Genomic DNA, 15,555 nt, shown 5'->3' on the forward strand with positions numbered 1-15,555 from the left:
TATTGTACCTCATTAATAGCTTTTTTGATTTCAGATTGGTTAGATTTTAGTTCTTTTATTTCTCCAGAAAAGGGTTTTATTTCTCCAGACAGGGTTTTTCTACTATCTTCCATGCCTTTTTTGAGCCCAGCTAGCACCTTGAGAATCGTCATTCTGAACTCTCTATCTGACATATTACCAATATCTGTCTTGATTAGGTCCCTAGTCTTTGGTACTGCCTCTTGTTCTTTTTTTGTGGTGAGTGTTTCTGCCTTGTCATTTTATCCAGATAAGAATATATGAATGAGAGAATAAAATCCTAAAAGGCTGGCAAAGATTCCAGAAAAAGTATGCTAACCAAATCAGAAGAGACCCCAAATCAGGGGGAGAAGAAAGGAGATAAAAAGAAATTTTAAAAATTTAATTTTAAATTAAATTAAATTTAATATTTTAAAATTTTAAAAATTAAATTTAATTTAAAAAAATTAAAATACATATATATTAGACTGGGGATTAGAACAGAGCCACCCACTTGATTTTGAGTGTATTTTGGTCTCTTGGTAGAAACTATGTCCCAAAATTTTAAACAAAGATAAATATACACACACACACACACACACACACACACACACACACAAATAAGGTTAAACACAATGAAGGGATGGAATATAACTCTAAAGATGAAATTTTAAACAAGTTCTAAAAAAGGAATTGATAAGTTGGTTGGAAAAAGAAAGAAAAATAAAGTGAAGAGAATTTACTCAAGCTGGAGACTAGAACAAAGCCCTGTGCTAGATTTAGGGTATATTTTGACCTATTAGAAATTGTATCCCAAATTTTTTTAGAAGAAAAAGCCCTATATGTATACAAAAATAAAGTTAGATACAATGAAGGATAAAATATGACTATAATAATGAAGGTTTAAAAAATATTTTTTAAGAAAAGTATTATTAAGATAAACTAATTAAAATATTTAAAAAGGAAAGAGGAAAAGTTAAAAAAATAGAATAAGAAAAAAATAAAATTAAAAAATTTAATTAATTTTGTAAGACTAAAGTATCATGGGGAGAAAACCATGAATTCCATGCTTTGCTTTCCCCTCCTCTGGAATTCCGCTGTTCTCTTTGATCAGTGAGCTTGGTCTTGGCTCATTGTTCTCTCAGTCCTCTGGGGGAGGGGCCTGTTGTAGTGATTCTCAAATGTCTTTGCCTGAGGCAGAATTGTGCCGCCCTTGCCACGGGTTGGGCTAAGTAATTCTGCTCGAGTTTGCTCTCGGGAGCTTTTGTTCCCTTAACACTTTCTGTAGAGCTCTGGAGGTCGGGAATGAAAATGGTGGCTTCCCATTCTCCTGCCAGAGGAGCCAAGAGCTCAGGGCCCCACTCCTCAGAAAAAAGCAGTCAATCACTCTTGTCTCCCTGGTCTCTGGCCATGTTCCATGCTCACCCGGCCTGTGATTGAGCTTTTCTGCCTCTGGCACATGGCCCCGTTTGGAGTCTCCAAACCCAGCAGATTCCTGCTGCACAGCTCTTCCAGCAAAGGAAGGGTCTCCCTAGATCTGCCACTTGTGGGGTCTCTGCTCAAAGAGCAGTGGTCCAACTGCCACGGATCACAGTTTAAGGTAACCCCAAGCTGAGCTCACTCCTCAGCTCTGTCTCTGTAGTTGGCTTCCCGCTCTGATACCTGCAAGCTCTGCTACACTCAGACACCCCCGATCTTTCAGTGACCCTGCAGGACCTGAGACCACACTGTCCCTGTGAGGGCTCCACCCCCACTTAGCCTCTGGAGCAATGTCCCTCAGTGGAGCAGACTTCTAAAAGTTCAGATTTTGTGCTCCATTGCTGCACTGCTTGCTGGGAGCCAGCCCCTCCCTCTGTGGTCTATCTTCCCATTGCTTTGGGTTCACTTCTCCACATGTCCTATCTTTCAGAAAGTGGTCAATTTTCTGTTTCTAGAATTGCTGCTCTTCTCTTTGATCTCCTGTTGGGTTTGTAGGTGTTTGGAATGGTTTGATAACTATCTAGCTGAACTCCTGCGACCTGTTGTGATTTCAGTCTGCTACTCCTCTGCCGTCTCTCCCAGAATAAGTTTTTAAAACATGGATTTACATTTACTACTTACTGCTTCTCCAAGTTAGTTTTCTCATCTGTAAAATGGGGATAATAATCCCCTCTGTATCTATGCTAAAGTGTTGCAAATAAAGTGAGGTAATAAATAGGATTCCAAAAACTGAAATGAAAAGCTTCAAACCCATATGCATATAATCAAGCCATAAACACCCCCTAGATAGCATAGCATCAAGGCAAAGGAGTACAGATATTGTTCCTTCTTTCCAAAAGTATCCCCCAGCTTCCTATTTGTATTTTCTTTGGCAGCCTTAGTGCTCTTGTTAGAATGAGATGAGGGAGAAGAGCAAACAATTTAACAAGTAAGAAATAAATGAACAAAAAGACCAAATTCACAAGGTTTGGCTCTTCTTCAGAAGCTTAAATTAAACTCTAGATAGTACTTTAAATATATTGTATATTACCAAGGTAATTTGTTGAAAAGAATGTTTATCTACCACTGAGACTCTGGAAACAAGAACTCGATTTATGAGCATCAGATTAGGGTCACTGAATGACATTTGAGTGCCTGTGTGTTGGTCAAAGTGAAGGTACCTCCTTGCTCTAGGCTGAGGAAATGCAGTTTATTGTAGATGCAGATTAGAGCCAAGGAAGACAACAATGGCAGTATTAAGGATCTCTTCTCCACCATGGATGATGATAGGGTCTTAAGTTTGTCTTGCTTCTTCTAAGACCTATTGTCATTGGATCTCTTGGCATTCTCTGGTCATCTGCATGTCCATGAGGATGCACTCTTTGCTGATACTTGTCACCTTTTTTGACTGGACATTAGTCTTAATACCCAACTGTGATCCCTGAAAGTTTTCTACTTTTCTGACAATTTTCAGAGCACTTTTCTCTACCCCTATTCCTATCAACTGCTACCTGGGTCCCATCCTGTGAGAACCATGAGCTGCAGATCTCCTAGACCAAAACCCCAGTATTAGAAAGTTCTTCCTTGGGTCTTCTCTATCACTTCTCCCCTTGAAATTTTGTACCGGCTGAGATCATGTCTAAGTCTCCTGAGGCTTGATTTTGAATTTTAGATGGTTGGCAACCCCCAGGAGATCCCTTTTATGTGGATTTTTATTTATGCTTATTCTCAGCTTACTTCTCTTATGCTGTAGTCTGCTGATCAGTCTCAGAATCTCTTACAGCCTGGATCATGCAGGTCAAGACAGGGCATCTTTCAAAGAGAGAAACTTCCCTAGGCAGCAATTTCAGAGACCATTCAGGCCATTCAAATTATAACACTTCTAAGAAGGCAAGCAAAAATACTGCTAATTAAATGTTTAATTTTTATTATAGCTAGCATATTAATTTTAAGTAGCTTTAATTTATAGTTTAGCATGATTTTATTTATGTGCAGCATGTATACTTTATAACACTGAGTGCCCTCTTGTATAATCAATGTGTATAGGATATTTATGTTCATTTTATTGGGCTCTGAGCATAATTTTACCATTAAATATATGGAAGAATTTTATGCTTGTTTTTATGACATCGTTGGGTTAAGCTAGGCTTACTTTTATGCTAAGTCTCTTGTCAAGAACACAGCTCTCAATTTCGACATTGTTTCTATGGGAAAATACATAAATACATTGCCTTTCATGAACATCTGCTTGCTTATAATTTTAATAAAGCTAATTGAGCAAGACCCAGGTTTTCTTCCTTCTGCTGAAACATTTTCCCTCCCTGTGTTTCCCTCTCCTTCTTGGGATAATGATTTCCCTTGAGGTTATGTAGTTATGTTATATGGTGGCCAAGTCTTTTACTATGAATGAAGCACTCATTTCCTTGAGATGCAACATTCTCAGGAAGCCAAAGTTTTTAAAAAACACATGTGTGTGTGTACCTACATGGAAGGTGTTGAATGGATAAATGTATTACAACCAACAAAACCCTTAATTTGAAAAGGACTTCAATTAAGTGTTTTTATTGTTAGTGCTTTAACTATTCTTCTATCGGGTATTTTACTTCATAGCTTTGTTCAGAGATCTAGATTTTACTGGCCAGTGAGGCCTGAAAACCCTTTCCTTGGTTATTTGGAACAAGATGGAATCTGACAGATGTCATGTGGTGGTATTATGAGTAATCTGTGGTGGTCAGTAATAAAAGTAAAATGTACCCAGGGTTTGAGGTAGCATTCAAAGTGGGAGGAATTAATGGTATGTTGGAAGGAATGTTGAGTAAAAAGGTGAGATGCTTACATTTACTTTGGCAAATCACAGTCTCTCTAAATTTCCATTAGATTCCTTATCATTGTGCTTTAGTAATTTCCTGTAAAAAATGCAAAAACCACACCTCTTCTACTTCATATGTCAAACTACTTCATTATATTAACAAATTACAAAAGTAGTATAATTACATATGGAAACATATGCATTGGCACTTTAAGTTTTCCACACTTGAAGAGAGAATATCTGTTAAGCCTAACCATGTAGCCTTAGGTTAAACCAACAATAAATGTAATTTGATAATTTGCAATTCCCATCTCAAGACTTTATATAATAAAGTGTACATACTAGAATAATAAGATCTCATAAACCCAAATACCTAATCATCTTTTGTTTGTTATTGAAAGCTTTTAATTTCATGCCAGTTGTTCTTTGTCATTATATATTGTAAGATGCAAATCCTCACAACCATCTTTTTATACTAATGAAAAGTCATATAAATTTAGAAAGTATTTCATTTCATCCATGCAATGTGCATTTCAATCCAGAGTAAGCAAATATTTCACATGCACACAGTGAATCTCTTATAGTCCCATTTTAAGCTTGTCAAGTACTCTGATTTCAATCCTATTTGACCAATTTAAATTGCAATTTAAATGGTTAGATTCTACCATTAGATTTTAATTACCTTCAATTCTATCAGAGTGGGTTCCAACCTTTTGTAGCAAATTCATTTCCTGCTTAACCAAAGACACAATACGCTTTAAATAGATAATCTCCCCCTGCCAGTTCTTTCTCTGGAAAGAGTTTTCACACAGACTGTTGTTTATTTCCTCTCTTATTATGGGAAAAAAAAATTCTGAACAAAATAAGTGACACACCTATACAAGGGAAAGACAAGATGAGAAACATGATAATATTTACTTTATGGAAAGAGATGCTCACCATTTCTTTAATATTTTGTGACTGGGTGGCTTTATCTTGTTAACTAGAGCCCCTAAACACTCATAATAGTATGACTCTGCACCTTTAAGCCTTTCTTTGCATAGGACTTTTCAAATACAACCTCTCTCTAGAGAACGTAATTGACTAATTAAATAAATTACATAGAGGAAAAGAAACCTTCATAGCAGCCTGTGATTTTAAGCATAGCATAGATAAACATCATAGAGCATCCATCTGATGTGTACACATTTACACTTTTATAAAAATACATTGTAGAAGATGTAGCAATAGAAAGCCTCATTCTTATTCTTGATTTAAGCTATAACCAAGCATTTCTGGACAAGTCATTAATTGTTTCATGCCACCAAGGGCCCACTTAGTGCTCTGAAGCAGTAACTTCTAAGTGGTCCCACTGGCCACAAAGATTTAAGTTAGACTCCAGAAGAAACTCATAATAATTTATACAAGAGTGCTGAAAGGCAGGCGTGTTGGAAATGACTTTGTGACTACATATGGTGATGTTGGGAATGCAAATATTGTCATATGTGACTAGGTGGTAAAAGAAAAATTATTTTCTTCACTCAAGGCTTGAAGATTTTTGATCTAGGTGGTGTCTGAGAGTAAAGGTGACTCTATCATGATGCTACAGCATCTTGGCAGACAAACTTCCCCTTATTGGTACACCATTTGTATCAAAATCCAGTGTGGCAAGAGATTGCCAGGTTTCTTTAAATGGGATCTGTTGCCATTATAGTAGAACCTGTCAGACTCCTGGCTCATACTTTAAAAGAAAGTACCATTTATCCTTGAATCAAATAATGAATAACCTGAGAAAAAGTCAAGTTAAACTTTTAATTAAGATCTGGATTTTTTTAAATAAAACATGCAGGTATAAACAGAGTTTATTTTTTAAGCTTATCACTGACCAGTATTATGACCTCTTTAGATTCAAACAAGTCTTGGCTTTGCCGCTTGCTACCTATCTGATCTTGGACAAAGTTTTCAATATCCCTTATACCTTGGTTTTCTAACCTGTGACATATGGTGAGCACATACAGTTATTGTGAAGATTAAATGAGATCATTTAATATAAATTCTTAGTACAGGGCCTAACACCTAGTTTGTCCTCAACATGTTGTTGCCAGTAATGATGATGGGGAGCTCTCAACTCCGACTGAAGTCCTTGGCCAGTTTTCTCGCTGTCCATTCTAGTAGTGGTCAGAGTCCTCAATTCAGCCTCCACAATAGCTCATATCTGTGCTTCATATTCAGTACTGTCCTTTTACCTTATATCAGGGTGTATTCAAATGAGAAAATGTCTGTGAGATAACTTTGTAAATTTTAACACACTGAAGAATTATTAGTTACTTTAAAAACATGTTATTGAAATTTACCAACACTCTAGTAATTAATTAAATGGTATCTTTGCCACTCCACATTCTAATCCATTCTTAACAGAGGTACATTTTAAAGTACATCTTTTTAGATTGCTCCCTTCTTCGGCTACTTTCCATAGTCCCTCAGTATGGTGGACAACAGTTCGTCAAAGTGGGTCATCGTCTCTCTTTATAACTTTTTTATCTAGTATTTCCCCTCACATCCCACCAATACCTTGCTCTCTAGCATATCAGAAAAGATGCTCTCTTCTAAATTTGTTCTAATGTTGTCTCATTTAAGTAGTTAACCATTTAATTGGATAAATATGGATTGCAAATTTTTTCATATGGTTTCTCTTTGTACCAAATTGTCAATTTCTCTTTCCACTGTTTACATTTCTGTTCTCCGAGTCTCTACTTAAAATTTCATTTTTTTCTGTTTATCCTTTCCAAAAAGGCTGATAGGAATCTGCCTTGTAGGAATCAAGCTCTCCTTACTCACTCTCCATTTCCTAGATTATATCCATATTCATTTTTCTTTCTATCTTAGCTTGTCATTTATAATACAGTCTGATAAATCTGGAGGGTAAGGACTGGGTCACCATTTTCCCTCCAATTCTGTAATGCCCAGTGGAACATCCTTCACAAGGAAGGTGCTAGATCAGAAGAAGAGATATTAAGTCTTTTTATTTATGGCTGTCTTTGTTAATAATGAGCTATGGTTAGAAAAAAAAAAATAGAGGAACCAAAGATAGAGCATTGGCTGGATTTTGGGGAAAAGAAAGAAAGAAAGAAAGGAAGGAAGGAAGAAAGGAAAAAAGCAAAAGAAAAGGAAAGGAAAAAGAAAAAGAAAAAGAAAAAGGAAAAAGGAAAAAACATAAAAGCCCAAAACTCAGAGGGGACAGAGGTTGACTTTGATGTTTTCTTCTTCTTCTCCTCCTTCTCCTTTTCCTCCTCCTCCTCCTCTTCCTCCTCTTCCTTCTTTTTCTTTTTTTATGTACTATTCTTAAGCTGTACCTTCTTTTGATATTTATTTTAACCAGAATTCACTAGGATAAAATGTTAGGTGACTGTCATAGATGAAAGATGGAGAAAGAAACTACTGAAAGTGTCACTGTGGACCCAAGTCTTTGTTCTGAAGTGTTTTTAATAAGACCTGTGAAAAGTCCCCACTGTCAGATAGCAACAACAAAAAAGCACATCCATAATTCCCTGAATTTTGTTTGCTATTTGATGACAACATGTATTAGCCTGATCTGGTCAATTTGGTATTCAGAATAAGGTGAAAATTCATTACAGAAAAAAATGGCATTTTATCAATGGCCATTTTCCTCATTTTCTGTATCCCATGTCTACCCTCATATTTTATGGTTCTCTTTAGCTCTAAATTGCCTTTCTGGGTGAGATGCTTAAGATTGAAAAGCAGAGTTTGAAAATACTTTCTTGGCCCTCATCACTACCAAGGTTCAGGATTACCAGTGTTTACCACATCTATTAATCAGGTAACATTGCGAGGATACTGTCAGGCTTCTCCAAACTTCTTTCACTCTTATGTAAATCACAGGAAACTACCATTAACTACGTGTAAAATGTAATGAGAAGGGTTATTTGGGGACCACGGTATTGATGGCTGTGGGCAAGATACAGTTATAAGTTTTGCCATACCTTTGATGGGGTAATTAACTGGATAAATAGCATCGTCCCTTTACAGATTTTTAAATCCAGTCAGAGCCACCCATATTTCCAAAAAAATGAGTGAAATTGGTCAGCAGCTACAGTTGCATCTTATCCAGCCCTGTGGTCAATGAAAACGAGTCATCTTCTACTGTGAGGAATGCATGGTCTTCATCCCAACTGTTCTGAATACCAATTTAAGCATAAGAATAGATAGACTAAAGGAAAAAGTAAATGTACTCATCCTCAAATTAGCAATTATGTTGGGCAAAACAAGTAAGTTTGCTGTTGGCTCATTTCCTGACTGGCAAACTAAATCAGAGTGGAGAAAGCATTGCCTTATTTTTTTCCATGTGTCAAAATGTTGTTCTGGGCTCCTTGGTTCCTCAAATGGCCCACAATAATGGTTTTCATTCTCCTGACATCCCATGAGTTTTACTTTGCATCAGATCAGGGTGAGGGATGTATTGAGTGCTTTTGTTTCTGTGATCAACTCCTCTCCTTTCATTTAAAGGTGCATTAAACACGGTTTACAAGGATATTCAAATCACACAGGTTTTCCTTTTAAAGTTTTCCACTTCATAGAACAGAGCAACCATATCATAGCTACACTGCTATTTGTACTGAATTCACTGTTTCAGAAAGATATTGCCTTCTAAACTGCTGCTAGCTATAAAATGAATAAAATATCAATGCTGAGCTACAAGGTACACACCAGATGTAACCATGCTTTTCTGGAAACTATGCCCACCAACAGGAGCTACGTGAGAAATTGGCCCTGAGCATTTTCAGCCTCATAAACAGGACTCTAATTAGTACGCTGATACATACTTCAACAACTAGCAGACAGAGTAAGCATTCTGTGGTCTAATTTATACAATTCTTTTGACATTCTCTGGTAAAGAATGATAAGCCATACTGCTGATACCAGGGATTCATGAAAGCAATAATAACATTAACCCAACTCTATTTACAAAATAATTTCATTACACCTCAATCTTGAATATCTCTGTAAATGATGAATAGGAATAGCGGGGATAAATTCAACTTATGGATATTTATTTCATAAAAACTCCTAGCTTTTAGTTTTAGATTCCTTTACCTCTTATTCTCTTACTAAAACTCTTTGCTGAAAATGTAAATGTAGACCAATGTGAACTGTCACTGCCTTCTGCTACCCTTGCTGACATACTCTAGGTTTTTGCATCTTCAGGAATAAACCCATTTTGGACCAGATACAACAAGCTGGTTTTATGGAAGCTTATCTACCTTGACTCCAGTTGCAAAGAGAAGGTATGAAGGTTGGAAAAACAGAAAGGTATGCATCTTTTGGTCAGAATTCATACAGAGGGGTCAGGAGCAAAGTCTCAGCAGCAGCTACATAATCAGACCTCATGGAGAACTGGAGCTCAGTAAAAATTCAAGCTGCTCTTGGTGTCTAACAACAATTCTAGTGATGACTTAGTCCTCAACTCAATTTCTCTCTGTGATTTTTTTCTCTACTTCTATTTCTGCTTTTAACTGAGGTCAGGATTTCCTCCAGGTTTTACTCATGGTTACTCCTGTCTCATGGCTCCTGTTTATTGCAGACTCTCTATGTGTCTTCTTCTGTGCTACTATATCTTCTAATCTCTCTATACTTTTTATTCAAATTCCTCAGGAAAATGATCTAAGAAAGACAGATCATCATGTTCCTGCCCAGAGCACCTGCAATGAATAGATATTTAACTCTGGGCCATACGTCATAGACTGTGTAAGTCACTATAGGGTTGAGTGCTTTTGCTTAGGGGTTTTTCAATCACAACAAACATGTTGGGGTGAAATGGTCCAAGACATGGTGACACATGCATTGGAATCAAGCATTTTTGTGGAAAAGACACTCATTTCAATTGTGAGCATTGAATTGTGAGCAGACAATTCCAGGAAATTGATGAAGAGTGATATGAAAGAAATAGAATGTCTAAGAAGAGAAAGAGGAAAAAAAGGCATGGAGAAAGTATATAAAATGAATACTTGACACCCTTTTTAGGTGCCATTTGAAATTGATTTAATTGTAAATATTACTTACTAAGATGAGGTATTTTTTAGTTCCTGAAGGAACTTTGATATTAAAGAAATTATCAACCAAATTGTCCACCAAAAATATATTATGTAGTTGTTAAAATTAGAGCTTTGTTTGCATGAGATTGAGATAAACTTCAGTTCATTTGGTGGTCCTGCTACTTTAGAAGATGTCAGGAAGTACCTCAGAATCCCCTAATTTAATAATTGTAAGGGAATAAAAGATCATCTTAACCAAACCTCTTATTTGACAGTTGAAGTATAAGTCTAAGTGAATAGTCCAAGATCTCACAGCTAATCATTGTCTAGGTTCTGCACCATATTATAAGGGACACATTCAGTGGTATAGGAAAACATCATTCCTCTAGATTCTGTGTTTTAGCTAGACCACTTCTGGATGCATCTAAGGGAATCCTACCAGTTTCAAATAATTACTCCATGACTTAAAACTGTCAATCAACAGACCAAAGAAAGACCACATATTTCATTTGAGTTCCTGACAAATGGCTGAAATAGCTATTCTTCTCCAGATTTAAATATCCAAATTCATTTGATTTCCCGTGTTGTTTATATACCACTAAAGAAACTTTAAATTATTATGCCATTTTTTCATTTTTCAAAGATGTGATATTACTATTTATCATAGCATCAATACAACTCATAATCATTCTTTGTTTCTGGTTTATATCACAGGCCACATTTGAAGCTTTACAAAAATATGTGTAAGGCCTTAAGGCCAGGAATCAGCAGCATTGGGTGAGGATTTCACATCTTTTGATTATCCTTTATTATAGACATTGTTATTTATATACTCCCAATTACAATCTTGTACTTTTAGCATAGGGAATATGTCACACTAAGTCAGCCATTTAGAGCACAAGAAATTAAATCAAACTGAGAAATCCTGGGGTAAAAATTATGTTCAGCTAGACACTTTCCAGGTGCCCAGCTTAAGTGATAGATGTCTTAATCCCTCAGGTTCATTCTTCCTCATCCCTGTGGCAGCTCACCTTTTTATTAGATTCTTGGTCCTTGAAAAAACAAAGCCAGACTTCCTGCTTCATTTTTAGGGCATGTTCCTGGAGTGAAGATAAAGTCATTTTCCATATCACTTCCTAAGTGATAGGCAGGGATGGTCAGAGGAGAATAGGGCTTCGAGGGTAGAAAAGCAATATTGGAGTCTTGTTGCCAAGGAAAGAAAAACACATAAACCTGTTGGAAAATAAAACAAAAACCTCTCACCCATCAAATGACCACTCTAGCCAGCAATAGAGTTTGAAGTGCTTCATAGAGCCATACTAAGTTGGCAACAGTAAATTACTGGATTCAAATGTATTGTTGGTATTTAGAGTCTCAGAACAATCCCTAGTCTCAGCTTTGCTCCACTTATGCTCATATTTTCAGTAAGTTATGGACAACAATCACCTAATATGTTTTGACTGTCAAACTTTTATGCAATTGGTAATGATCCTTCCAAAATGGTTTCTGTGGCCAATGAAGCCTTCACCCATAAACCATAGACTCAGGAAGGAAACAGGGAATGACCAAGGCATTTTGTGTTTGCATTTGTATTCATTTGTATACAGACCTATAATTCCTAATGGTGCATCCGTTCATTCTCTAAATGTCACTGTTAAATGCTACAGAAATGCATATGGTTTTAAATAACACCAAGCATTAAAAAATAAAACTCTTGTCCTTGTCATATCTTGGAAGATGATTATACCAACTGTCGCTGGTTAAGAACAAAGACATGGGTTTAGAAAGTCCCAAACTTAGGGACTACCCTTATTCTTAACCTATGGCAAGAAGACTAGTATTCAGCAGCATTCATCAGTGTGTAGTTCAGTAAAACAGTTCTTAGCAGAAAAGTTGAAGATGTGGTAATGGTCAGGTGGACCCCAATTATGGGGAATCTGGATGGCAGCAGGGTAAGTATTCACCATTGATCACTTGGATCATTGGTAAGAAGGGATTGCATATAAGCCAGGATTCATGGACAGGAATCCAACTTCAGGAAGATGTAGCTTAGTGGGCAGGATTTTTCAAAGTGGATGGGGGCTGTAGAGAGAGGCTTGGAATAGTAGTTAATGTAGTCATGACACCTGCAACAATGAGAGCTCATATATTTAAAGTTCTTACTACGTACCAGGTGTTTTGCTACACACCCTTCCATGAGCTAGCTCATTTAATTATTACTGTAATTCTGTAGCTCTTGTTATTCCCATTCTAAAAATTAACAACTGAGGCTAGAGAAGGAAGTTGACCAAAGTCCCACTGCTTGTTTGCATTTTGATGTATTGTTTCAGATATTCCTTATTCCCTTGGATTCTTTTCCACCTCGTTCTTTAAGAGGCTGATGAGAGGGGATGAGAGGAGATTGGAGAGAAAAAAACAGAGGAAATTTAGGTCAAAGTATTTATTCTCCCAGGTCCCAAACCATAGGGGCATGTCAGGCTGTCCCTGCCCCTTGTCTCTCAGAGTATTTAATACAGGAGCTCGTGATGGAGCATGGTCTCTAGGCAACCTGAGATGCCCACTTGTCATATTCTAGTAGGAATTCAGAGAGTGCTAAACAACAAAGGATGCAGAAACCCAGAACATGGGCAAGAACTTAGATCTTCTTTGCCTGGGATCACAGGCCTGCAGATCTACACTGCAGGTGGGGTCAACTGGCTTCATCTTCAGGGTCGGGAGTGTATAAGGACTCCAGCAAGGCTCAATGGCAGTTATACTTCTTTTGACATTGTGAGAGTCTGCCTAACTCTTTACTCAGTAAAGGCCACTGGGAAACATTTTTTTTTATGTTAATTGTTCTTTTATTCAATTGCTGTTAGGACTTCATGATATAGTGGGGCTTCCCTCAGGAACTTCGAAATGAGAAAAATCTGATAGCCTTACTTGTTCAAAGAGTAAAATTTTGATGTCAACAGAGCTGAGAAATGCACAAAATTGCCAAAGAAGCAGACTAGCTCCTAGGCCTGCAAGACTTGATGGTAACCCAGTAAGTATATTTATATATATATTCACACTAACTTTTTTTTTTTTTTAAATGAGTAAATCTATCACGAGGGAGCACTAACAGCCTCCAGAACAAAGAAAATGGAGAGTTAGAGAGTTAAGTGGGTAAGTGCAGGCATAATCTGGTGGGTGGACAAAGACCTGTGGCCAAAGAATTAGCCTCTCCCTGTCCTTTTGTTAAGATGTTGGCCTTCTATGGTTATCCAAGTTTTCAGCTATCTTCTCATTTAGGAAACTGGATTACAATTGGACTTTTCATATATTTTGTCAGCCAAATTAAGAAATGGAATCAAGTAGATTTTATACTAAGATAAATCTGTGGTCACTCTAGTTTTATTTACCAGTTTTGTGAGTTAAGTTAATGTGAGTCTGCATCTGAGAGACAGATCATCCTCTGTATGTTGACAAATAAGGCCTCACCCTCTTCAGAATTAAGGACCAGATGCTATACCATGAGAAATTCATTAAGCTGATCTCATCCTACAGAACATTTTGGGAGAACAAGATGGCTGATCACAGAGGACCCTTTCTCCTCTATAATAATCTGGAGTTTGGGTTGTTTATTCATTTATTTTTAAAGTTGTTAATTTTCTCCATATTAGATGTTCTGGGACCTTGTATGGATAAGTTAAAACAGAAGGGACATCTCTTGATTCAATAAAAAAATCTTTATTGAAAAGTTTCTGTTGTGACTACAGTATCTACAGTTCTGTAAGATCCAGTATTCACCCCTGCCTGCTTCCGGAGATTTGAATTTTCAGAACTTGCCAGGTTTCTGGTAGCACTCACCTGGAACTGGGACTTTATTCCCACCTCGCTCTTTGTCACAGCTGAGCATTAGCCCTGCCTTCTCCTACACTTGTGCTAGAGTAGATCCACAGATACTTCTTTTCCAGGAGCGGAGGCCAGATAATATTTTAAGCATAACTATCAACTATTACCCATACTGCCCAACTATTACTGTTGTTATGTGAAAAAAAATTTTTTTTAAGATTTAATTATTTATTTTAGAGAAAGAGAGCATGAGCAGTGGTGGGAGGAGAGAGAAGCAGACCCCTCTCCCCCCTCCCTGTTGAGCATGGAGCCCAACATGGGACTCCATCTCACAACAAGGTAATGAACTGAACTGAAATCAAGAGGGACACTCAACCCACTGAGCCACCCAGGCATCCCATTATAAGAAAAAAAATTCCCTTAGTTAATGAATCCATCCATTAATTCATCCATTTGTTCAATCAATGTTCTTTGAACAAGTGTTATATGCAGGCTCACCAGTCATTTCCCTTTACTGCTCTGCTCTAGAGAAAGAAGCTACATATTTAAAATTAAATGCAAGATATTCACACATTCCTTATGGGAACATTGGGACATTAGGGGCTTTGTGGAGCAGGGGGTGTTGAGGTAAATCTTGAAGGACAGAATATGCTTTTACTGACAGAGACTCAAGGATTCAGATGAAGTCAACTGGAATAAAGGTGAAGAGGAAAGAATGCTGTTTTTGAAATCCGAATTATTTTCTATCCCAATTATTATACACGTGACCTTGGAAAAGTCAATTTATCCTTTTTAAAGTTCCATTTTCCTCATGTGCAAAATAGGATAAAAATACCCACCTTCTCAGGGTAATGGGGATTATGTAAAATAATATATGCTAAGGTTTCCTGTAAATCCAAGTGTTATGTAATCACTGGATTCTATTCACACACAAGCTAACAAAAGGAGAACACAGAGGAGTCAGGCAGTGAGTTCGAGAAATTACAAGTGTTTTGACCATGTATTTTATTTAGGTATGTATGTCCTTTCTTATTTGAGTAACCTTAGATAAGTGACTTATTCTTTTTTTTTCTCAATTACTCAGCTGAAAAATGGGAATGCTATTTTTCACTGTGATGACTAAAATTAGAGTATATCATAAAATGCAATGAACATTTGAAAGTGAAGAGTTTATATAAGTAATCTCAACTGAGAACCTGTTTCAGCAAAGAAATCTCATTTTGAAGAGGTATTTTTGATGTGGTGCTATTCTGCTTTTATTGGGAAAATAGGAAATATTTGACAAAGCTCTTGAAATGGTAGAAGACTAAGTAAATTCATTAAAATTTGATCTATATTAGATGATTGTCTCCTTTTAAAAAATTAATTGTTGGCTTGGTTTTTAAAAATTATAATATTCTAATACTAGATTTTGGTTAATTATGATCAGAGTGATTTGGGGATTTG

The sequence above is a fragment of the Martes martes genome, assembly GCF_963455335.1.
Source record: "Martes martes genome assembly, chromosome: 1".
Lineage (NCBI taxonomy): Eukaryota > Metazoa > Chordata > Mammalia > Carnivora > Mustelidae > Martes > Martes martes.